This window comes from Tupaia chinensis, unplaced genomic scaffold (genome assembly GCF_000334495.1).
Source record: "Tupaia chinensis unplaced genomic scaffold, TupChi_1.0 Scaffold142716_1, whole genome shotgun sequence".
NCBI lineage: Eukaryota > Metazoa > Chordata > Mammalia > Scandentia > Tupaiidae > Tupaia > Tupaia belangeri.
This window is the reverse complement of record NW_006202562.1, coordinates 3,184,810-3,206,752: the sequence shown is the minus strand read 5'-3', so window position 1 is coordinate 3,206,752 and position 21,943 is coordinate 3,184,810. Positions and strand designations below refer to the sequence as shown.

Sequence of the window (21,943 nt, the reverse complement as noted above, 5' to 3'; positions counted from 1 at the left end):
GCGTCCTCACTTTCCCTTTCTCTCTCGGGTCAAATTAAAACGTAATCATAATAAATAAAATTAAATAAATAATTCTTTTTAAAAAGTGTTGCTGTCTCATGCCAATCACTCTTCCTTAGGTCGGTAATGGCGAAAAATAAGTCACTTGCTTTGGTGTCTTTGTCATACGATTTAGCAACTTCAGGAGGGGTTAGACGGCCACCTGGGTGACTGGATCGTCACAGCTTCAGTTCTGACACCAGGTCAAGCAGCCCCTTCTGATTGTGAGGTGTCTGCCTTGACAGAGGCTAATGGTGTTGGTGCTTTGGTCTGGCGGGTCTGCAGCTCTTGGTTTTCATGCAGCCTTGTCCTTTGTCCTGAGGCTCCGTGCTCCCGAGAATCACCTGGATGTTCACCGGCCTCTGTATTCAAGGGTCTGTTTCTGTGCCTCCGTCCTCAGTTGACGTTCAGCGAACGTCGAGGAAAGCCTGCAGTGGAGTTCTCACTGCCGCGCAATCTCGCTCCAGCGGCTTGGCATTTTGGAGGCGTTCTCATCGAGGTCAAACGTTGGCATGGGGAGAAGGTCATGCAGCCACGGGAGCTCTCAGGAAGGCAGACTTCCTTTCCCCATCTCACCTTTCTGTTGCGGTGGCTGTGAATCAGCAAGTCTGGAGACAACATCAGCATGTGGGTCAATGTAGTTGCAGGGTTGGTCATCAGAATTTTGCTTGAAAGTGGAGTGCGTTCTAACAGCACATTTTGATTCTTACTACAGAGATGACACACCTTCTATGCCTGGACCCTCAGCCTTGGGGAACTCAAGGTGTCGGCAGAAACTTCAGAAAGGTCATGGGAAAGTAGAGTTAAAGTACAGGTTTAGGCCCATCAGTGGTGTTGTGGTTAAGGAGGCTGAAGCCACGTGGCCCATTGCATGGCTCAAGTTCCTGACCTGTGGTCTGAAAATCATGCCGGGCACAGATGCCTGTGTGCCCCAAATCCCAAGAGGAGAGTAAAGGAGGAAGGATTGCAGTGTGGGAGGAGGGTGCTTTCTCATTTTATCTCTCTCTCTCCAGCAAGTGCATGTGCCCTACACCAAACAAAAAGTACAAATTTATGGGACCAGCAGTTAGCGTAATGGTTATGTCGCTGGACTCTCATGTAGCCGACCGCGGTTCGAGTACTGGACCCAGTGGCTTAAACTCACACTGGGCGCGTGTGCGTGCATGCCCAAGATCCTGAGAGGAGAATGGAGGAGAAAGGATTGCGGCATGGCCATCCCTCCGGGGGGTGATTTCTCGCTTTCTGTCTCTCTGTCTCTCTCTGTCTTCCTGGCGAGCACAAGTGCCCTATAGCAAAAACCTCTCAAAAAAAACAAAAAAGTATAAATTTATTTGAGCACAAAAGAAATTCAGAATCCAGGCATAGTATTTTTGTTTTGTTTTGCTTTTGGTAACACATGTTTTCCATGAACTCTTTGGGGACTCCTCATAAGTTAGCTGTGGTTTCATTCCTCTGTGATTTCAGTCAGCAACCTAAAGACCAGAAAGGTAGCACAGGGGCCTCGCCACATGAAGCTCATCTTTTAGAGGGTCATAGCCCCGAGTTCCTGAGCTCCATGAGGGAAGAAAATGCACCCGACCAAAGGGTTCCTAGTTCCACAGTGAAATCTGCTCATGCTGGAATGTGCCATTGCTGAGCGACACCCTAGTCACCTTCTTAGGACGGGACGAAACACGCACAAGCAGCATCCTGACACAGAGTTGGGATGTAATATATACTTAGGAATAAATCTTCACTAAACAGTTTTCTAGAGGTACTTTTAGCAACCATGTTAGAGGTGAGCTATCTTGATATTTCCCTGAAGGAGAAAAATGATCAGTCAGAAGCCTAGTAAAAAAAATACACACACACACACACACTCAGCATAATGGCTATGTCGCTGAACTTCCACGTAGCCGACTGCAGTTCAAGTCCCAGACCTGGTAGCTTAAACTCAGGCTGGGCACATGTGTGTGCATGCCCAAGATCCCAAGAAGAGAATGCAGGAGAAGGGATTGCGGCGTGGCCATCCTCCCTGGGTGTGTGTGTGGGGGGGGAAATTTCTCACTTTCTGTCTCTCTGTCTTTCTGGCAAGCGCACGCGCCGTATTTTGCTATAGCAAAAATACAGGACAAAGTTATTGTCAGCTTCTGCTAGCTCCAGCAGTTTAAAGCCATGTATCAACAGTTCAAGTCTTTTTTTTTTTTTTTTTAGAATTATTTTTTGGGTACCAACAGATGGCATATTGGCTATGTCACTGGACTCCATGTAGTCAACTGCAGTTCAAGTCTCAGACCCGGTGACTTAAACTCACATCAGGCGTGCATGTGTGCATCTCCAAGATTCCAGGAGGAGAATGGAGGAGAAGGGATTGCAGCGTGGCCATCCCCCTTGGGAGGTGATTTCTCACTTTCTGTTTCTCTGTCTCTCTCTGTCTTTCTGGCGAACACAAACGCCCTATAGCAAAAACCTCTCCAAAAAAATGTTTTAAAGTTTATTATTTTTTATTTATTTATTTTAATTTGACCATAGAGGGACAGAGAGCAAGAGAGAAAGTGAGAAAGCAACCCGCCAGGTCCAGGACTTGAACCACGATGAGAAAGTGAGAGAGCAAGCCGACCAGGTCCAGGACTCGTACCGTGGTTGGCCATGTGGGAATCCAGCACCCTTAACCACCACACCACCTGCCAACCCCAACAGCTCAAATCTTTAAAGGAAGAAGTGGCGGCAAAGTCATTCGGAAACAAGGGTGGAAATATGCACGCATCAGTTTTTTGGCTTCTTTTTGGTAAAATAATGGGCAAAGACAGAACGGTGTACCGCCGCTGTCAGGCAGATACTAGAACCTGGAAGCTGAAGAGTTACACGTGAATAAATGCATTCTGGCCTGACAGTATATCTGCCTAGGGATCATTGACGACATACTTGCTCCCTCAATAATGACCTCGTTCTTCCTTTCTCATAGGTGCCCAGCATATAAAACATTAAATTAAATTAAGAAACAACCAAAGTCCAGAGCACTCTTGATTTCCATCGGTACCGAGAGATGCAAACGGCTGAGACAGAATGAGGTCTGTTTCCTAAAACAAAGCTCCAGGGAGGTCCTTCACACACGCTTGATGGGGAAATAAGAAACCCCGGGCCAGCCGGTGGTGAAGGGGGCTGAATCCCACACAGACAACTGCGTGGTTTGAGTTGTGGATCTGGCGACTTGAAAAACATGCCAGGCGCGTGCGTGTGCTGAAGATCCTGAAAGGCCAGTGAGGAGAAGGGACTGTGGAGGGGTCAGCCCCCCAGGGGGTGCTTTCTCACTTTCTCTCTCTCTCTCTCTCTCTGTTTCTCTCTCTCTCTCTTTCTGGTGAGGGCACACCACCCTAGAGCTAAAACTAAAAAAACTGGGGAGGGGGACGGGAAGGAAATATGAAACCCATTTATTTTATGGATAAATAATTACAACATCATTTCTGCCCTGGGGGAGGGGTATTTAGTTTGCCCTTTGGAATTGCCAGTGGGAGACCTACTGGAGGTGTTTTTCCTTGGAAGGTGGCAGTGTAGAAGAGAATTGGTTGAAATGTGGCCCTAAATCTGAATCTCTTCCACACCCTTCTGGAGTCATCCACTCAATCCAGTGAAGGCAAAATCTGTCCTCCTGTGGCCAGCAGGTGGCATGGTGGTTAGGTTGCATGGCTAGCTGCAAGTTAGTTCAAGTACCTGACCTAGCAGCTTGCTTTCTCACTTTCACTCTCTCTCAGTCTCTCTCTCTCTCTTTCTGTCTTTCTCTGGTAAGTGCATGTGCCCTATAGCAAATTTTAAAAATTTGGGGCCGGCAGATGGCATGGTGGTTAAAGGTGCTGGATTCCCAAGTGGCCGACAGCAGGCCAAGTCCTAGGCCTGGTGGCTTGCTTTCTCACTTTCCCTCTCTCTTCCTTTGTCTCTCTCTGATCAAACTGGAAAATAATAATAATAACAATAAATAAATAAGGTTCAATAAGACAATTCTTTAAAATAATAATAATAATATTGGGTTGTCAGAGAAATCATGATATATTTTGCAGAGAAAAACACAAAAAGAAAAGTCATGACTCTTTTGACAACCTAACAATAATAAATAAAATTAAATAATTAAATGATTCTTTTTTTAAAAGCTGGAGACAAGCAGATAGCATAATGGTTACATTGCTAGACTCCCACATGACTGACCATGGTTTGAGTCCTGGACCCAGTGGCTTCAAGCTCACACTGGGCACGTTGTTTGCATGCCCAAAATCCTGAGAGGAGAATGGAGAGAGGATTGCAGTGTGGCCATCCCCCCCCCTGGGGGTGATTTCTCACTTTCTGTCTCTCTGTCTGTCTCCGGTGAGGACATACACCCTATAGTAAAAATCTCTTTTAGAAAAAATTAAAGGGGCTGGCAGGTGGCGTGGTATTTAGAGGTGCTGGGCCCCCACATGGCTGACCACAGTCCAAGTAAAGGACCTGGTGGCTTGCATTCTCTCTCTCTCTCTCTCTGCACCTCACTCTGGTCCAATTAAAAATGACAATAATAATAAAGAAAACAATTATTTTTAAAAAATTAAAAATAAAAATAAATTAAAAACCTGTCCTCCTGGCTCCTGTTCATCAACACAGATATCCATGCAGAGGAGAGTAAGGTCTAGAAATGGTGGCAGGGGCAGGCTTTGCTGTAATTCATCACAACCTTTCCAGGGTACTTGAAATGCCCTTCAAGTGGTCCTAGGTTGAGATAGCTGCTCTTTTACAATAAACAGAAATGACCTGTAACTTATCCGTGGTGACAGTTTGAAAGATGAGTGAAATTTGCCTTTGGAAAGCATTCTGTCATGGTGGAAAGATTACTGGATTATAACACTAGGATGCTGGGGAGAACACACATGCTGTGGGAGACACGGATCATTTCGTCTTGGTCTCCCAGTCTTCATTGAGTTGCTTACAAATAGCTTAAACAGAGACCAGCGGATGGCGCAATGGTTGCGACACTGGATTTCCACGTGGTCGACTGTGGTTCGAGTCCCATACCCAGAAGTCTGGGACTAGAGCCCTGGCACATGTGCTTGCGTGCCCAGAATCCCAAGAGGAGAGTGGAGGAGAAGGGGCTGTGGGATCCATCCTCCCTGAGGGATGATTTCTCGCTTTCTGTCTCCGTATCTCTGTCACTCCAGAGAGCGCACACACCCTATAGCAAAAATATCTGTCAAAAAAAGAATAACTTAAATATGGAGAACTAAATGAAAAGTTTCTAAAACTAATTCATGTCTGCCCTCTAAAGCATTCTTTGGGAGATAACCAGATATGCTAGCAGGCAGCTGGCCTCGGAGCCCACACCCACTCCAACTTTCCTTGACTTGAAAGTGTTTCAAATGCATTTCTTAAGTATATTCTTATGACTTAAACAATAAGAACTATTGAGATCAGCAGGTGGCACTGTGGTTAAGGTGCTGGACACTCCCACATGGCCAACCATGGTTCGAGTCCTGGACCTGGTGACTTGCTTTCTCACTTTCCTTCTCTCTCTCTCTCTCTCTCTCTCTCTTTCTCTCTCTCTCTCTCGCTCGCTCTTGCTCTCGCTCTCGCTCTCTATGTGTGTGTGCATAACCCTCTCCGGTCAAATTAAAATAAATGAATGAATAAATTTTAAAATTCAATAGATAATTCTTTAAAAAAAAATAAGAACTATCAATCCTAATTCAATTTCTTCTGCCACATTTCTGAACATGGGAACACATCCTAACACCAAGGAGAGAAACAGGTTACTGTATTACACAACTTGGGCAACAGTGGGTCTTTGGCAAGCTCTTTTTAAAATAGCATTTAAGGGACAGGGGGTAGCCTGGAGGTTAAGGAGCTGAATCCCACATGGCCAAACTGCAGTTTGAGTCCTGGGCCCAGCAGCCTGAAAATCACACAGGGCTTGTGTGCCTGCATGCCCCAAATCCCAAGAGCAGAATGGAGGAGAAGGGATTGTGGCATGGCCATCCCCCCAGTGGGTGATTTCTCACCCCCCCCCCCCCCTCTGGGAAAAAATAAAAACTAAAAAAAAAAAAAAAAAACTAAAGAAAAACTAAATAGGAATAATAAGGCATTTAATACATTTCCGCAAGCAGAGCTTCAAACAAGTCTATTTTGCACATGACTACAGGATATGATATGATACAATATAGGATATAATATATGATATAATATAATTATATCATATGATATAATGATATAATGTGGCATTCAGAAAAACAAGTTAGGTACTCAAATACACTTAGTTTCTTGCCACAAATGTATTCTTTATCTGCAAGATAGAAATAAAGATTCTCAGCCAGACACAGAAAGGATACTTAGTTCTCTTAAGCCAAGGTGTGTGAGTTGAGTCATTTTAGCAAAAAAAAAAAAAAAAAAAAAAAAAAAATGTCTCTTCTCTGCAGAAGTGGCCATACCTTGTCTCAAGCATCACTTACAAGATCGAAAGTCTCCGCAGCTCAGCAACTGTGCCCCAACTTTGTCCCAGCTCCACTTACACTTTTAAAAAGGCTAGTACGTCTCTCTCCCTTTGCTTTCAGGAGCAAAGGGAAATACACTGGGAGTCACTTTATTTTGGAGGAAGTTAAGCATTCACTTGTAAGTCATGGGACGGCTGAGAATTTTCACAGTGAAACATGTCAGGGTTGATTTTTCTGGAAGCTCAGGCCTGATTCCAAAAATACTGCCGTGATTTCTTTTCAGTTGGAGTTTCTTCTCCTTTTGCATAATTAAAATCGTAAGTAATTAAATTAAGAAAAGTCAACACAAAAAAAGGGGACCGATGATCGTTTTGCTGGACATCACACAAAGTAATTTCTCATCTCTTAATAAAGAGATTTCGAAATGTTCTATGTCCCTGTGCCGGCTAAAGCGTCATGTCATGTCCAGAAAAAAAAGATATTTTACACATATTTTAGATCAGGGAAGGAGAATTCTAGGAAAGTATACGTCATGGCTTGGGATAGAATTAAATAATCCACTGGATTTCGGTGTGCATTTCTAACTCCATGGCGTTCGCATTTTTCCCCTTTCTACCTGTGTCCTGCAGCCCGGTGATATGCAGATGGCTACATTCTCATACCCACAGAAGGCCACGTGCTTTGGTTCAGCGGCAACTACTTTCCCTTTGAAAATGGAAAATGTCATCAAGTTCTTGAATAATTCAAGAGTAGAAGTGACCATACAGTGTCCCTTTGGGGGAGGGGGGTGTCTTTATGGTGCAAATGGCAAAACAGGGCGATCCTATCAGTAAGAGTAGATCTATGGTTTACAATGTAGCTCTATTTAGTGTGACAGGAAAATTAAATTACACGGCACTCATTCATTGTCACTCGTTAACAGGCTTGGGAAAATTGTGGATCCCGGGGGGCAAATCACTGACAGCGTGCGAGGGGGATAAAAATATTTCATTCTAATTGGCTGCTGTTTCCTTTGCTTGGTTTTGAAAACAACAAACATAAACAGTACAAATCTCCTTGGAAATAAGGGTCCTGAAGCTCCTGGATAAGACCACAACTTACAGTCCACCCGAGAGCAGGGCGGCTAACAGTTCTGGGGGACCCGGGTCTGTTTCCTAGGCGCAGTTGAGCTGGTCTACGTCCAGGGGGGCCTGGAAAGAAAACATAGACACAGGTTTCAAATGAAGTTGGTTTCCATTGCTCCCCGTTCTGCCCCGTGGGGTGGCCAGACAGGAGTACTGAGTCCGGTAACAAGGCTGCCCTCGGAATCCGCGAGGACCGAGGGATCGAGGACTAGGCAGGAGGGAGGACGGCATAGACGCGGAGGTGGCCAACTGACTCCTCTCCCCGGAGGAGAGAAAAATCAGACTGCCCTTGCCAGAGACCCGCGCCTGGGCTGGGGTGGGCGCAGGGTGTCAGAAGCCGCAGAAGAGCAGGTGGAAGGGGGGGCCGCGAAATACAACCCTCGGAGGTCACGGCAGGATGAAAGGTGTCCAAGGCCACACCGGCGTCGCCTGGCCTTTGCTGGTGTCCCCACCGTCCCAGTTAAGACTGGTGGGCGTGGCTGCCTGGGTCTTCTCCCACCCTTGACCCGAGGCCGCTCTACCCGCGCGTCCTGCCCGCCGCGGCGCTGCGCCTCGTTGGCTCTGCCCGAGCGCGGCCGACCTTGGCACCGGCGGGAGAAACCCGGGTTGGCGTGTTTTCCCCGAGGCAGGAGGAAGATGGGGGAGGGGAAATGATCTGGCTGGCAGCGCCCTGGGCGACTGGGGTGGGATGGGCCCTGTCTGGTGCTGTGGGCTGCTAGGGTCGGTTCCCTGCGCTCTAGAACTTGGCAAAGAGCAAGGCGGCACGCCCTTCTGCCTCGTCCGGTTTTAGATTTTTTTTTTTTTCTAAATAGTATTTAGCTGTCCTTTATCCTTTTTCAGCGTCGTCCACAAAGACCCTGTCGCTAAACCCTAGGTCGGCGAAATGAGCGTGGGCAGGGACTGGGAGAAGCCCCGATGGGGCCCCCCTCCGCTCCCGTGTTTGCTGCATCTCGGAAGCCAGAGCTCGCGGAGCAGGGGTGGCCGACCGAAGCGCGGGGCGGGTCCGGTTTGTCCCCGCCGCCGCCACCCCTGCAGCCCCGGCCCCCGCCGCCCTTCTGGAGCCCAGGCCCCCAGTCGCCCGCGCGGTCCCCGAGCCCGAGCCCTGGCGCCGCCCGCGCGCCCTGAGCGCAGGGCTTCCGAGGCCGTAGCGAGGCTGCCCGAGGGTCCCCGGCCAGTCGCAGGGCCGCCGGCCAGCGGCTCCGGGCTCGTTTCGGAAAAAGAAAAGGGGTGCCGCTCCGTTTCTGCAGCAGGTCCGATTTTAAGAACCTTTAGGTAAAAAGAGGTATCGAGTTTTTAAGGAAAGTTCTATTCCAACATGATTTCCGCCTAGAGTGAGTGATTTATGTCCCAAATGGAATACATTCCGAAGAGAATTAAAGAGCGAGCCCACGCCTAAGAGGGTGGAGGGGCGGGAGCCCAGCGAGGGGCCAGTTTAGATGGTTTTCAGTTTTAAATGCTTCCATTCAAGCAAACACTTGGGGGCTCCCGGTTGCGGTAATTCCAAAGACAATTTTCTCTGGTTTTAATTTGATTTGCATTTTTTCCAACTTTGATAACGTTCAATTTCATGGTTGAATACACATGTAAACACCGTTAGGTCGCGTTTTTTCGCCCCTTGCACCAAACAGAATGTCGCTTGCCACAGAGTGCCAGGGGAGGTTACACCCCTCATCCTCCAGATGATTTTTCGAAATTTAGCACAGCTTTGCCCAGGCTCCAAAGGTTCAGACTTTAAAAAAAAAAATAACATATCCAAACTACTGAACTAGGCACGGCATGGGAAGACCTCCCAAAACAAGGCAGTAAAAGAAGCAAATTCTCTTTACACAGAGAAATCAATTCTATTTTTACCCAGAAATAGTTTTCGTGTTGTACTGCTAGTTTCGATCAACCCAAAAATGATTAATAACTTCACTTCCCTCCGCCGTTTTTAATACAGGTTCCATCACTACAGAGATACTGAAAAATAGGAAGAAATCAGCTTTGCGTGCATAGCACCAAGTCCATTTACCTGTTTTATCAAACATACAATTTAGAGGACAACATGAGGTGAAATGAGAAAATTGGCTTTAGCCCCATCAAAACTGGTCTTTGACAAAACCGCGGTGTTGGTGACAGTGAAACCACTGTAGGATCTGGTGGCCTCCGTGTGCACAGCTACTCCGAAACGCAATGCACGCCTCTGTGTCTGATTCCCTGTCCCTCAGCACACACCGTAGACTAGATATCCAGCAAAGAAAGAATTGAGTCTCATCCAATGTGGAGATGATTGTCACAAAAGAAATCGCATCGAAGCACCAAGGGCATTTTGCATGTCCTTTGCAAAATTGTGATAGAAAATGAGAAAAGACATCATCTCATTTTTTGGTGTGTCCAGGGGTACGGGTATTTTTAAAAGCTATGTCATTTCCAGAGCCACCTTTTATTTTAAAAAAAAGATCTACCTGCTTGCTGTGAAACACTGGATACTGGGAAAGGTATTCCTTCTACTTTAAATCCTAAAAAATGTACAAACTGCACATTTTGTTTTATTTTTTAAGATTTTTTTCCCATCAGACAGTTCATGGGAAAGATTCATGAGCTTTTAACAAAAATGAAGAGATACGAAGGTTTCGGCATCTTAGAAAAAAATTGGAAGAGTTCTGAGAAAGCTTTTTCCTTGAGGCTGGCTGAATGGGGAACTGTATTTTAAGTTGAGGTGACCTAATTTGAAACATGTCTTTGATCACATGAAAGGCATTTAGGCAAAGAAGGAGAGAATTCCATCTGGAAGAGCACGGACTTTGAAAAAGAAAGTTTCTTACATTTTTTTGAGAACATGCTGTTTGCAGGCTGACTCTTCAGTATCCTCCAGAAAGCTGTTAGCATTTGCTTTTTTAAAAAGCATTACTGGATTTTAAACAATTATTGCTCAGTATTTTTTACTATGCGTTTGTAGTTTTGAATGACTGACGAGTATGTCTATTTTGTTCTACAAAATAAAGGCAGCGTGTGCACGTTCAACAGACACGCTTCATGGCAAGCCTATCCCTGGAGACTGGCCTGAAAGCGGGCTGAGGGTACCTAACACAGGGCCTGCTTAAAGACTTGCAAACTGTGGGCAGGAGGGAACAGCTTCCCCTTTCTTTGTTAGTAATTAAGAGTAAATGGGGATCTTGTTAAGGACCTTAAAAGTCTGACCGCCAAGGTGAGTTTGCCATTTTAATTCGCTTTTACCCCAAAGAGATTTGCACCGAGGCTGCCCTGTCCGGAAGCAGCGCTCTTTCGCTGCTGGCTGGGAATCCGCCCCCCACCTCCAACTTTGTTCAGCGGAGTTGGAGCTGCCACAGCTTATCAAAGGCCGCAGGGAACTCCGGAGAGGGCCAGAGGGTGGGGGAAGGGAGAAAGAGAGAGAGAGGAAAGACCCTCGGATGTCCCCGGAAAGTATTTTAGCCAGGTAGGGACTCTCAGAGATGGCAGGGTAGGAGGCCCCGTCGGGTACCCCTTTCTCAGAAGCCTTCCCTGCAGATTTGGGACTTAAGAGGGTATGTCCCTTAGGAAAGTCTTGAGTCCTCCTCTGGGGAAGGCATAGCACCCCCAAAAAGACCCAGCTGCTGGGGTGGGGGGATTAGCTAGGGGTGTTACAAAGGGATTGTGATCTGGCTGTCCCTTCCTGATTAATGGGAGCCCAGAGGCCTGAGGGAGAGGAGTGTACGTGTGAGAGAGAGAAGGGGGGGAGCGTCAGGGGGAGCAGGGAAGAGAGACCATTGGACGTGCAGGGGAAATCGCGCAGTTACTTTTAGCTGTTTACTGAGCAAGGACAAAATCTAAACAGTGCTTTCCACAATCAATGAAGGGATCGAGTGGGTTCCAGAGTTGAGCTCCCTAAATGAGTCTGGCATTCTGATAACTGCAGGTGAGCACCTGAGATCAACTCCTTCCCATTGCTTGATGCCAGAAGAGATAGGGACACATCTTGTTCGTGAGCTCTGGAAAGGGAGCGGCGCGAGGGGGATTTAATTGCCTGCCTGGGTGAATCGAAATGTCCTTTTAAAGCAAAGAAATCAAGAGAGATTGGCCTTTAATTGGCAAACTCCGCTGGTGAGAGGGGGAGGGTAATTAACATGGAGAGGACAAGATACAGATTGGATCCCTCTCTCCAGCTCACCTCTCCCCCCAAAGCAGCCCCCCACTTTTTGCTCCTCTGCCTTTGAAGTCCTTAGGAGGCTTTCCCATGGCCTTACCTTAGTCTAACCCCTCAACTATCCAGACAGAGCGGAGAGGTGGGGAGTAGGGCTTAATCTAGAACGCTGCTCACTGCCATTCCCACTCTTGTCACCACTGCCTGGCGCTGGCCTTAGAATCCACTTGTCTCCCTCTCCCCTGAAACGCCCAAATGGAAAATTTGCAGAAAGTCTGCAGGAAATCCCATGCCACTGGAAATGGACAGGCTGGGGAACATAGCTTCCACTGCACTAAAAAGAAAACGAGGCTCTGTGCTAGCCCAGAGCCCTGCCTTGAGGAGAGCCCACGCTCCGTTGCAGGCTAAGTCCGCTGAGCCTGGAGCAGGCTGGTGCTCTGCAGTTCATCCCATGCAAGCCCACAGGCAACTGGCAGTGTACTGGAGGCGCTGTCTTCTCACAGAGAGCAGGCCTACTGGGTGCTGGACCCATCCTCCCGCCCTGCCAAAGGATGTAGGACAGTGGCTTTGGCAAACCTCAGTGGCAGGTGTTTCCCGAGATCTGCATTTGTATATAGTCTGAGGAAGGCCCTGCTGGGCTGGGGCCTTGCTGTGCGCACAGCTTGCATGCTACAAGCCAGCTGTGGGTGGCGCATGCATTCCAGCTGTGCTGTCACCTGTGTTGTCATGCCACCAGGTGTGGGTCAGGGGGAGGTCAGAACTGAGGGAGCATTCTGAGTCTCCGAGGATATTCCTGGTCCCCACTCCCAGCATCCCTGGTACAGAATAAGGCTAGGAGGTTGCAATTTAAACATAATTTGGCAGCGTGTATTGCTTTAAGCCCAGACATCAGCCCACAAACTCTGCTTCTGACCTTTTCCTTTTCTCTGACATTTTTTTCTAATCACAATGCAAGAGCCATCAAGCTGCCATTTTCTCACCATTTCCCTTACAGCATTACCCTGCTGGCCCCAGAATCACCAATGGGGAGGAGAGTATGGCCCAGGATGAACTTCTCGCCAGCTTCCTGGGGCTGTGGTCACATGGGACTTCTGACTGTGCTATGCCCTCCCACACTCAAAAAAATGGCAGCACCCAGTCTGATGCCAGATACTATGCATCCTGATCTCTTCTGGGGCAGCTGGTGGGGGATTCACTATCATCACCAGGAGGTACCCAAGCCTTGCTCTTCCAAGTTCCTCCTGTTTCTTTCCAGACTTCCCTAACATTTCAGAAGTCTCCTTCCAGCAAAAGCAGCTCACTTTGCAAATACTGGAATTCTGGGAAAGGCAGGCTTTCTGCTGGATTGAAAGAGGAGGCATCTGTACTCCAGAGTCCTGCAAAGCTAAGAAGCTACCTAGAAGTCAGAAGAACATAGACTTGGAAGGCGAGTTCAGTACTGAGCCCTGAAAGTGCAGCAGGATCTCGACCTGCCCCCAGCCCCAGGCCCATCATCCACAGACTGACTTCTACCAGGGGGACACCAGAGTTAAAGGAGACTGTTCAGGATGATGTTGGTGTGGTATCTTGCACCTGAAAGAAACCCCACTCAGTGGTGGTCCCACTGTATAGAGCCAGGATGAGAAGGGGGTGGAACCAGCAGGTGGCATGGTGGTAGAGGTGCTGGACTCCCACATGGTTGACTGTGGTTCCCAGACCTGGTGGCTTGAAAATCATGCTGGGCATGTGTGCATGCCTGACCAAAATCCCAAGAGGAGAATGGAGGAGAAGGGATTGCGGTGTAGCCATTTTCCCTGGGGAGTGATATTTTTTCTTTCTCTCTTTTTCTCTCTGGCAAGCGCATGCATCCTATGGCAAAAATAAAAAATAACAAATAAAAAAGAAGAAGAATAGAAGTGGTAGTGGAGGAGGAGGTGGGGGAGGGGGGGGTTGGAGGACACTGGGAAACACTGAGACTGTAGAACAAAAGGCAGAGGTTCTGCCAAGAAGCAGACTCACTTTCTGGGGAGAGGGTGAATGTTCTCCGCCAGCAAGCCACGTGATCGCTGAGGTTCTAACCGCTATCTGTGTGTAAATGGCTCCATTTAACGGAGCTCAGAATTGCAGAACCTGGGGGAAATACATGGTGAAATCAGTCTCCTTTATTTTCAGCATAGGATGGGCTTAGAAAGTCCAGGGAGCAGAAAACTTGAGCAGTCTTAGGTTTCACACGAGGAAGTGCTGAAGCACTCTCTATGACCAAGTCCTGCTCTGGCTGACACTTTGCCCCACTCCTCAGAAAGTGTCATGTGCTAGTCATTTGTCCCCCAGTTCACAAGGCTTGGATGTTTTCACACCCCTTGCCTTGAACACTTCCCAAAATTATGTTTTAGGGTTTCAAGTAACAGTGTGCTGTGAACATTTGTGACTTCAAATTAGTCATTGTTTTCTTCCCTTTAAGCCAGAAAAAATGTCTCAACAAAATTCATTGTGTGGGCCAGCAGATGTTGTAGTGGTTGGGGGTGCTAGACTCCCATATGACTGATGGTGGTTCAAGTCTTGGACCTGGTAGTTTGCTTTTTCTCATTTTCTCTCTCTCTCTCTCTCTCTGGTGATTGCATGTGCTCTAGAACAAATTAAAAATTATACTAAATTAAATTACATTAAAAAATTCTTTAAATCATTGTGTAATTGCATCTTCTTTGCAGAGAAGGAACACAGAACTGAGATCATATTTCCAATGAAATCGTGAACTGCAGTTCACACGCATGCAATCCTGTTGTGATTCATTTGGGTCATCACCAGCTGTGGTCCAAAACTCCCGCACTATTCCTGAACCTGTATTTTATTCTTTTCAAATAAATGACATAATGGAAAAATGGAACTACTTCTGGTGGTGGGGGGGGGTGTCTAGTCCACCACTGTTTAAGCAAGCGGAGCTACGTAAGCTAATAGAACTAAAAAGAGCTAGCAGTATTTATCCCCCAGTTCTAAAGTGGATCACACGTCTGTGTTTTTCCCAGGTGCCTTAAAAGAGGCTGTGGATGGGGCTGGCAGGTGGCATGGTGGATAAGGATGCTGGACTCCCACATGGCCAACCACAGTTCACGTCTCGGACCTGGTGACCTGCTTTCTCTCTCTCTCTCTCTCTCTCTCTCTATGTCTTTCTGGTCAAATTAAAAAATAAAATGAATGAATAAATAAAATTAAATAAATAATTCCTTAACAACAACAAAAATAGAGTCTGTGGAAAGAGGAAGTTAAAGTATGAATTCATTTTGGAGCAGAATAATTTTGAAATCCAGGCCCAGAGTTTTCATAGGAGGCATTTTCCACAAACTTTTTGAAGACTCTCCTATATGTTTAGCATGCTAAAATTCTCCCTCTCGGTTAATTTCACTGTGGTGAAGTCGAATAAGTATAATTTCCCCGACACTATCTCCTGACATTTCTGAGAACATGACCGGCTCTCCTTAGCCAAGGGGGTGTTAAAACCAGACGCTTGCTCCAGAAAGAATGTGAGTCTCCTAGCTTTGCATGAATGGATGTAACTTAATTTGTGTTGCTGTTTTCCAGGAGCGATCAGGTCAGTTATCTGACTGCGAAATGCCACCCTTTCTTTTGAGGTGTGTGTGTGTGTGTGTGTGTGTGTGTGTGTGTGTTGGGGGGGAGGTAAAGGGCAAGTAAATCGATGATTTTTTAATGTGAACTGGGAGTGGAGAGTGGGGACAATGACATTTGACCAGTCTATGTGGATGTCAGAGCTCGGAGAAACAAGCACTAATGTAAAAAAAATAAATAAATAAGCCTTCTCTTGTGAAGACATGCTTGGAGAGACAATCCCGTCCTCTCTACTTGTCCCTGAGAGGCACTTTGCCCAAGGTGGCAGCGTCTTCTGCAATGGATATACAAAAGACCTGGAATAGGCCCCAAGGGTGCAGGGGCAAGGGGGGAAGGGACTAGGCCTCACCTCCAGTCTGGCAATAGGGACCAGGACTGAATTACAGCTTGTAAAATAAGCCTTCATCAGTCTCCCAGGAGACAGCCGGCCTCAACTTGGGTGTTCCCTGCTTGTTAGCCTGGGTCATAATTGCTCTCTCCTCCCATCCCACGTTGTTGGTTTTCTGTGTGTGGCTTTTGGTGTGAGCGTGTTAGGTCATCAACAAACACAATGGGGGGAAGAGGAGGGGGGGGACACACATGATTGTTTTAAAGAAGAAAAGAGAAAAGGGATAAGAGAGTGGGCAGGAAGGCTGTGAACAGAATCCTGGGGAAGGTGCCCCAGGATTTAGGCTTCCAAGGCACCCCCTGGAGTGCTCTGAGTTGAGAACTCCCTGGGGTTTTGTCAAAGGGAGAAGAGACCCACCAGGAGATGGGGACCCTGCTGAGCTCTGTTGGGGATACACATCTTTTCCATGCTATTTTTGTTTGCTTGTCTCCAACGGAGAGCCAGAAGTACCTATACCACCCAAGCCCCACATCCTGTGCATCTCACCAAAAGGAATTTTTCCAAAACTCCGCATGGAGTGACTAGTTCTCCAGGAAGGCAGTGTGTGTGTTGCTGAAGACCTGGCCTGGCCCAAGCGCAGGGGAGCCTCTGCCTTCTCTGCTCATTTCTGAGAATAGTTTCTCCCCGGCTCCTCATTTTTTTTTTTTCCATCCCCAGTGTCCTCACCCGCTCTTTCTCAGAGGAAAACCAGCCCTGGGACAGAGGCTGTACAAATCTGAAATCGATGGAAAGCCCAGACAGATAGCTTTGCAGTCAAGGAGGGCTGAAGATTCAACACATTGTTTTCGCTCAAAAGGGGACAGATAAGGTGCTGAGACCCCTGGGTTTTTCCTGGAACAAGAATGTTTGGTGTGAGGGGAGAAAGCCACAAGAAGTGTAATTAAATTGAGTTGCGAATTTTGGGAGTTTTTTTTTTTTTCGGTTTGTTTAGAGTTTTTCATTTCACCCACCAATCCTCAGCTGGCCTGGGTTGCCATGGTGCTGCCACCAGGGCTACTGTCCACGCTGTCCCTAACTCAGCAAAAGCATTTCAGGTCTTAAACCTTGTTTTTGGTCGCAGCAGGGACAGCAAGTTGGGGCTAGTGCCACTAGGTGTGTGTATTGGGGGTTGTGCTAAGGGGCAGGACCGGGGGACACAGGTTTGCGACCTTCGTACCAGCGGCTCTGCCCGCGAAGCCCACAGTGGCTGCGGGAACTCAGAGAATGGCTCCTTTCCTGCCATCTCTTTCCGGGTGAAGATTTACAGTCAAAGAAAGGTTCTGCTGCGTTCCCCGAACACCCCTCACGTCTAGCAATTCCTGATCTTCCCTCGGCACCCCTCAGCTCAAGCCGGGAGCTCCTCCTGACTCTGGGCAATTCAAAGCTACGCTGCTCCAAGAAAACCAGTTGCCCTGGGTCCCTGCAGTACCTGCTGGGGCAAACACCTCTCCCTGCCTTATTTAAGCCTCCTCTCTCGCTTCTCCCCGCCCCACCCCCACGTTGAAAGCACCCCCGGCCCAACACTGAGGACTGGATTCTTTTTTATGAAGCTGGGAGAAGGCCGGGGATAAAGATCAGGCGTTTAAACTGGCCATTTGGAAGATTACACATCTCTTCAGACAGGGGCTTTCTTTCAAAAGTCGCACTGAATGAAGGGCGGCGGTGACTCCGCACCGGCTCTCAAAGGCTGGACACCTTTTATTCGCGCCGTGGAGTGGGCTGGGCGAGGAGACCCCGCGCCATCAAAGGCCCCGATCGAAGGCCGTGGGGCGACACTGGTCTAATGACAAGTAATTGTCGGAGTCGAGGCCTCGCATTACCAGCGGAACGGGGAGGCATTAATTATTTAAAAACGATTAGCCGTGCCGTGTGTCCTGCAGGCACTCCATCTCGTTCAGGAAAGATAGCCTGCCACGCGAGGCGGATCCCGGGCGCGGCGCGCGGCGGACGCGCTCCCAGGCCGCCCCAGGTGCTGTGGACCAGGGCGCGCAGCCCGGGGCGCCAGGGAGCCAGGGCGGTGGCACCTAGGAGCCTCACACCGGGACGCACCCTGCTCGCACTGACGCGGCCTATCAAAGAACCCAATTTCTGCGCGCTCGGTTGCCGGATCTAGGGACTGCGGCGCAGACGGAAAGAGCTTTCCGAGCAGTTTCCGTGGGCCGGTGACCCAGCGCGTCTCACCGCCCGGCGAGAGACCAGGATAACCAAGTCCGCACTGGCCGCTCGCCGCCACGTCTGAAACCGAGGCCTTAGAATCCAAGACACAAGGGGGATGCGGATTTGGGGAGGAGCACCTGGTAGACCCCAGGGGAGAGACACGATGTCGGTACCCTGACCTAGAAAGCCGAGAGTCCTGCCGTTTGGGGGTGATAAATGGCTGTGCCTTTCCACAACCCAGCTCAGAGTTCCGGAGGCTCCCCCACCTGCAGCGGAGCGCCCCTGTGCGCCTAGGCTAACAGCCGCTTCCCTGCAGCGGAAGCTATTGTCCGCTAGCTTCTTGGAAAGGCACTGCCCCTCCCCTGCCTCTGCGTGGCAAGGACCGTACCGCCGCCTCGGCCTAACTGCGTCCAGAGTGCCGACACTGGACTCGAACCCGTGTCCGCCGTCGAGAGGGCGTTGCCACTCTCCAGTCTAACACCTCTCCCGACTCCCCCGCACCTTGCCCACCTTTTTCCCCATAACCCCAGACTCTGAGACGAAGGGCATCCCCCCTCTCCCAGCCCCTCCTCTGTTCTTGGGAAACACGTGTCCCTGGGTTTGAATCCCCAACCCTGAGCTGCTGCAGGGCCTGTGGTGGTTCCCGCGATCGCGGGGCCCCAGCGAATTCGCCTGCAACACTGTACTCAGAGCCTAGACTCTATGTTTGTGACTCGGCACCCCTAGAAATGCTTCCATATTAGACGCTGTGCAAAATCTCTCGCAAATAAAGGCCACCTCCCGACCCCACCGACTGGGCTTCTCACCGCCCCACATCCCCGCCCAAGAGTCTGCGTCCCTGGAACGAAGAGGGCTGGTTGGGGGAGGGGAGGCGTGCGGACTGGAGTGGGGGGCTGACGCAGCCGAGGGGAGCCCGGGCGTAGCCCCCGAGTGGCGCGCTCCCTACCTGCGGTGGCTGGCTGGCGGCGGAGCGTCCAGCGCTCGGAGGGAGGCGGACGACTGCTCCCAGTCGAGGCATCCCCGCATTTATTTGAGCTCAAACCAAGCGACTGTTGACTTTAGCACACAAAGCAAAGATTTCACTGCCCGCTAGTTTAAAAATGAATATTTTACCAAGATATCGATCAGCGTTATAAAATTCAGTTAAGTACAATGGGATCCTGGCAAAAAAAAAAAAAGAATAATAAAGGGGGGGAGGCAATATAATATCTGTGCAAATTTGCTGAAGTGTGACGTGGCATGGAAAGTTTACCCTCCTGGAATTCGCATCTAGAATGTTTTTTCGGTTGTTTACTGACTTTGTTTATTCACAGATCACGGTTGCTTAAACCCGCGCGCTGAAGGCGCGGGTAAAAGGGGGCAGGGGGGGAACGCTGCACCCCACAGTCCAGAGTTGGGGAAGACAGGCCGAGCACAATCGGTGAGCTCGGAAGCTCGGAACCCTGGCTGGGGGAGGGGCAGAAGGGAGGGTGTGTGTGAAAGCCCGGAGACGCGCAGAAAGGCCTCGGGAAGCGCCGCTCCCGAACCGCCTCTTTCTGTATTCGCGCAGAACTATATCTTATCGCCCGGGATCAGTGGAGGGGGGCGGCTAAGTAGTTTAAAACGACCCTCACACAATGGGCGTGCGATAGGAAACATAGCAGGTTAGAGCCGCGCTTTCAGCCCCCATTGTCCCCCACTCGGCCCCCAGCCCTGCCTCTCGGCTCCTTCGCCACGGGAGCCTTTTATGTGATAATGAAACACTTTTCAGGCCGGGCTCACGACGTGTGTGTCCTTGCCGGGGGAGAGACGGCCTGATTGCTGCCCGGGGCCTCCGGATCCCGCCCCCCCTCCCCAATTTCTCTTCCTTGTGTTCTTCGGGACAATGTGGCATGTTAAAAGAGATGAGGGGGGTTGGAGATGAGGCGCAAACCCTCCTCAAGCGCGTGGGAAGGCCAGGGTTTGGGGGTGCAGAGGCCTTGCAAGGTGGCAGAGGGTGCTTGGGAAGGCCGGACGGTCCAGTGTAGCTGGTCAAGAAGCCCAAAGATCTAGTCTTAGACACGTTACCTGGCTTAGACATCCAGGCAAAAACTCCTGGCCTCTAAGGCCTGTGGGGGGTTCTTACCCAGGGCAGGCTGGCTGCCAGCAGGGCGGTGGCCCCAAGTCTGCCAGGCTCAGAGACCACACTGGTCCTGCCCTTGGCCTGAAGGCTTGCAGGCCGGCAGATGTTTTCAGCTAAGACAAAGTGCTCCCCTTTCCATGTCCCTGGTGGGCTTGGCCTCCGGATCCCAATGCCATGGACCACTGATTTAGGGTGGCAAGGCTGTCCTGGGGGAAAGGCAGCACTATTTGGGGTCTTTAATACTTTCAAGCTCTTTTTTTTTTTTTTTTTGGCCCATTTCTCCTCTTTTCGGCCATCATAGTTTTGCCATCCTGGCCTCCTGGGCTCACAGGACGCTTTGCAAGAGTGCTGGGTTTGGGAGACAGAGGGAGGAATCCGGAGACACTGGGGCTTCTGCACTGCCTGGATTGGTGGGCAAGCCAGGTGGGGTCTTTTGGGGTGTTTCTTACCTTTACCTCACTCCCCCCAAAATCTTCTTTTTTTTTTAGAGATTTTCACTGTAGGGCACGTGCGCTCACCAGACAGACAGAGAGAGACATAGAGACAGAAAGCGAGAAATCACCCCCCAGGGGGGATGGTCACGCCACAATCCCTTCTCCTCCATTCTCCTCTTGGGATCTTGGGCACGCACGCACACGCGCCCGGCATGAGTTTTAAGCCACCGGGTCCGGGCTCAAAAACCGCGGTCGACTACATGGGAGTCCAGTGACATAGCCATTACACTAACTGCTGGTCCCTCTTTCTTAAAAGTATACAATCAAAAAAGGAAAGAGAAAAATCGCACAGACAAAAAATGTATACACTGAAAAACAGACTCAGCTTAGAAGGCAACTATTCCATTATCATAATCTTTAGGGATGTCTTAACTTTTCTGAGCTCTGCAGCTGTTATTTTGTTCTATTTGGCAATACTGGATTGTTTTGCTAGTGCAGTCTTTGATATTTGTCCTGTCTCATCAGCTAGATTGCAAACTTGTTTAGAGAAAAGACTGTCTGTCTTTATTTCAAGAGTCTAATCGAGATGTATTCATTAAAAAGTATTCAATGAATATTTACTGAAATAATACAGGTAGGACAATAGCTACATTGTCCATTGAAAGCTCACAATAAAATCAACAACTGTGGGCTGCTGGTGACATGGTGGTTAAGGAGACTGGATCCCAAATGGCTGGCTGCTGAGTTTGAGTCCTGGATCCGTGGCTTGAAAAACATGTTAGCACATATGCATGCATGCCCAAAATCCTTAGAGGACAATGGAAGAGAAGCGACTATGGTATGGCCCCATCTTCCCTGGGCGAGCAATTTCTCACTTTCTCTCTTTCTCTCTGTCTGTGGCTGGCAAGCACACACATCCTACAGCAAACTAAAACAAACAAACAAAAACAGCAAATCTACTTATTATATTTTCTAATATATAATATAACCATCATACAGAAATAAATATTTTCCTTTTATGCAAGTTAAACTACTGAAATTTGGCTATCCTGTTTCCTTTATAACAAAAGCTATATTTCCTTCCTTTAGAAACTATTACTATAAAGTTTAATTTCTGATCTTATGTAGGTGTAGGCTATTTCAAGATTTAAAATTACTTTGATCCATCTAAAATAACAAATTTATTAAAAGCTGGATTTTTTCATTACAAACATTATAGCATATATTAAAATAGGCAAATTTAAAATTATTGAAAAAACAGATTTTTACTAATAGTAATTTATGTGCTATCTGATTCATATTCAGAAATGCACTTATAAATAATTCTGAATTTATAAACTTCACTTAGGTTTGAAGAATTTTTGTATTTTGTTCAGAAGAAAATTATCCTAGACCAATTAAAGCATAGTAAATAAAACATTTATAAGGGTAGGTAGTATAAAAGAAACATTCCAGAAAAATCTATACAAATCAGGATCCCTAGAGTCCTTTTAAAGATTCAGGATGAGGAAGTCATTTTTCTCATTAAACTCCCTTGGTGTGAACATGAAAGTTCAATATTTCATAAATATTTAAT

At 48.3% G+C, this 21,943-nt stretch overlaps 1 long non-coding RNA gene across 2 annotated transcripts in view; it reads right to left on the bottom strand.

The window, feature by feature from the left end:
- LOC102489197 (uncharacterized) overlaps nt 1-18,940 on the bottom strand; it is an 83,251-nt gene extending 64,311 nt beyond the window's left edge. The window contains exons 1-3 of one of the 2 annotated variants that reach the window (XR_003547032.1): nt 18,779-18,930; nt 7,566-7,654; nt 13-647 (exon numbers count right to left, since the gene is read on the bottom strand). This is a non-coding gene — a long non-coding RNA (uncharacterized LOC102489197). Of the gene's footprint in view, nt 1-12; nt 648-7,565; nt 7,655-18,778 lie in introns of those variants that run through there. The other variant, XR_001369423.2, reaches the window with a different exon arrangement.
- Between the last annotated feature and the right edge of the window lie 3,003 nt (nt 18,941-21,943).